The sequence below is a fragment of the Phalaenopsis equestris genome, unplaced genomic scaffold (assembly GCF_001263595.1).
Source record: "Phalaenopsis equestris unplaced genomic scaffold, ASM126359v1 Scaffold000107, whole genome shotgun sequence".
In the NCBI taxonomy this organism is placed as follows: Eukaryota; Viridiplantae; Streptophyta; class Magnoliopsida; order Asparagales; family Orchidaceae; genus Phalaenopsis; species Phalaenopsis equestris.
The window spans coordinates 6,319,199-6,323,277 of NW_018164549.1; positions in this window are offsets into that span (position 1 = coordinate 6,319,199).

Sequence of the window (4,079 nt, forward strand, 5' to 3'; positions counted from 1 at the left end):
AGGATATATAATTCCAGATCTAGTCATTTTAAAATTTCTTTTTTAACAATTTCTTTCATTATGGGGTTTAATCTCCTATGAGGATCAACTTTAGGTTCATATTGTTCATCTAATAGAATTCTGTGCATACAAATAGAAGGACTACTTCCTTTAATATCTGCTAAAGTCCATCCAAAAACTTTTTTATATTTTTTAACATCTATGTTAATTTAGAATATACAATAACAGATAATGTAGATGACTCTCCTAAAAACACATATTTTAAATGGGCAGGTAATATTTTCACTTCAAGTTCAGGTGGTTTCTTCAAGTTCAGGTGGTTTATTGTTTTATTGTTTTCCAACAAGTCTAATGTTTCAAGTTTTATTGTTTTCCAACAAGTCTATTTGTTTTATTGTTTTCCAACAAGTCTAATGTTTCAAATTTTCCCTGAATATAATTCAAATCTTCTTCCCTTGTTTTCAACTTGTTTTCAAAAAATTCTCCTTGTTTTAATTTGTCTTCAAACTCATTCTTGAATTGCTCATCACTCAAATAATCAGTTACCTCCATCCTAAAATATTTATTAACATTTTTTTATTGCTGGATATTTCATAAATTTTGCAATATTAAATGTTACTTGTTGATCATTAACTCTCATTATTAATTCTCCTTTTTGTACATTTATCACAACTCTCCCTATTGCAAGAAATGGTCTTCCCAAAATAATACAAAATATCTTCCCAAAATAATAGGAATTTTTTTATCTTCCTCCATATCGTATACTATAAAGTCTACAGAGAAAATAAATATATCTACTTTTACTAATACATCATCTATAACTCTTTTTGAATAAGTTATTGATCGATCAACTAACTGAAGAGTTACAGTAGTAGGGGAAATTTCTCCCAAATCTAAATGTTTAAAGATTGATAAATGCATAAGATTATGCATAAGATTGATACTCATTGATACTCGCTCATAAATAAAATAAAGCTTTTCCAAAAAACTTTTCACAAATAGCACAAGGTATAGTAAAACTACCAGGATCTTTTAAATTTTCAGGAAGTTTTTTCTGAATAATAGAGCTATACTCTTCACTGAGTGCAACGGTCTCATGATCTGTAAACTTCCTTTTCTTGTTTAGTATATTCTTCATAAATTTCACATAACTTGACATTTGTTCTAAAGCTTCAACACAAAGAATGTTTATCGTTAACTTCATAAGGATTTCAAAAAATTATGTAAATTATTTATCTTTATTCTTCTCCTTAAGTTTTTGAGGAAACAGAGGTAATGGTTTTTCTAAAGGACTTTGTGTTTGTTCATTTTCATTTTGGTCTCTTTTCATTTCTTCCTTCTCTTCATCAACATTAGTTTCTCTTTGGATCCTTATTTCAACTTCTTTTCCACTTCGTAATTGAATAGCTTTAATTTGCTTCTTACTTTAATCTTTTAGATTAACTTCCATCGTACTCGGAAGAATTCCAGAAGGTTTGTTACTGGGTGGAGTAGCAATATGTCCTAATTGATTTTCAATGTTTCAAATAGCAGCCCCTTGATTCTGTATTTGATTTCCTGTGTTTAACATTACTCCTTCCATCGTCAACTTATTTTCCTTAACTTGTGGGTTAGGATTAGAGTTAAATCTAGGAGGATAATAAGGTTGATAACTAGGATTTCCTTGGTTGTTCAAATTTCTGGAGGGATTCACCGAATTGTTATAATTATTCCAACTAAAATTAGGGTGATTTTTCCATTCAAGGTTATAAAAGTTAGAATAAGGATTGTTATTTTGATTATTTATAACATTTAAAGTTTCATAAGATGATTATCAATTATCTATCTTAGTGAATTTTTCTCTAATACTAGGGGTATTTGAGAATAGTTCACTCCTATTTGACCAAGCTTTTTTGAAATAACAGCAATTTGAGATTCTAAAATAGACATTGCATCAGAATTATGAATACTAGCTACTCTCTTAGATTGTTAGTAGTCATTTCTTCAATTAAAGAATCTGCTTCATCAAAAGGTTTTGACATTAATGATCTCTCTGCAGCAGCATCTATAATTGATCTAAGTGATCCTACTTATCCATTATAAAATGTTTGAATTATTAACCAATCTGATAGAGCATGGTGTGGACATTTTTTAAGAAGATCTTTAAATCTTTTTCAAGCTTCATATATTGATTCCCCTTCAAACAGACAAAAAGATGTAATGTCAGTTCTAAGCGTAGCAGTTTTCGAGGGTGGAAAATATTTAGCTAAGAATTTTTGTGATAGTTCTTCCCAAGTTCTAATAGATCCAGATGCTAATGAATTTAACCAAGCCTTGGCTTTATCCCTTAATGAAAAATGAAAAAAAGTCTAAGCCTAACAACATAATTAGACACTTCGTCTTATTTAAAAGTAGCACAAATTTCGAGAAAACTAGAAAGATATAAGTTTGGATCTTCAGTAGGTGTTCCTCCAAACTAATTATTTTGTACCATTTGGATAATAACATGTTTAAGATCAAATGAATTAGCAGCAACATCAGAATTTTGAATAGTCAAGTGAAGTTCATCTGCTGTCAGATTAACATAATCTTTTAGAGGTTTTTGTCGATTTTTGTTTATTTGATTATTTAAATTATTTGCCTTTTCATTTAAATTTTTAATTTCTTTTTGTTGTTTTCGAATTTTTCTAATAGTACGCTCTAATTCTAAATTGTAAGACACTAAACTTTCAGATCTAATATTTCACATAAATAAATATAATAAGCAAAGAAAAATTTCTTAAAAATAACTCTTGAATAAAAATATATGTTCTTTTTGGATTTTTGAATTTATTATTATTTATTTATTTATTGATATAATTATCTCTAAAATTCCTAATTTACTAAATCTATTTAATTTACTATTACTTTCCCCGATAACGACACAACAAACTTGATCCCGAGAATCTAGTTGTGTAAAATTTATATAGTTGACTCCGCTATGCAACAGTGCCAAAAGTTTGATGCAATATTTTATGAATAAGAAATTTAAGCAATTAATGTTGGGATTCTACGCAAGTATACGTATCGTTATCAAGTAATAAAAGACTTTCTATTTAAGCCCCAAATATCAATCTCATGGGAAACATTTAAATTTTAAATGATAAATTTACTAGGAAATTCACAGAAAGTCAATACGAAATTACTGTCACTAATTTTGAATGCTGAGATATTATCAGTAGGGGTGTAAACGAACCGAACACGAACGAACAAAACTTGTGTTCGTGTTCGGTTCGTTTAAAATTTAGTTTGTTTGAAATAAGCTCGTGTTCGTTTCTTAACGAACGAGCCAAACACGAACCGAACACGAGCTGTAATATTATATATTAATTATATAACTTATATTATATAAATATACAATATTTATATTAGTATATTACTACTATAGTATATTAATATATTATTATTATTATTTTATTATATATTATAATTTATAAATTTAATGTTTTAAAATATAATAAATTTTTTATATATAATTATTTTATATTATTTTATATTTCAAACAATAACGATTCGAACACGAACGAACGCATCACTGTTCGTGTTTGGTTCTTTTAACTAACCGAACGAAAAAAATTTTTTTGCGTTTGTCTCGTTTACTTATCGAACGAATCGAACACGAACTCATTGACGAATCGAACACGAACTGTTCGCGAACAACGAGCTTTTTTGACAGCCCTAATTATCAGAACTAAATTACTTAACTATTAACAAAGCTAAAATACAAAATTTAAACAGTAACTACTAAACTATGTTTATGTGATGAAGATTTCTTATGTGAAAAAACATCTTTTCCACTACAATGAGGTTTTGATAAAATGAGATGAGATAAATGGTTCAATTATGTATTGTGCTACCCTGACTATATATATATATATATATATATATATATGATCAGTTGGTCGGGCATCTGCTTGTCAGTCGTAAGTCCCCTCTGGTCTACGGTTCAACTCCCCCCAAGTGTAGGGTGTGGTACTCGAATTATATGCGCGTGAGTGATGACCGAGACTCGTGTCATAACCTCAGGCCATTTTATTAAATTATATATATAATTGATTTTC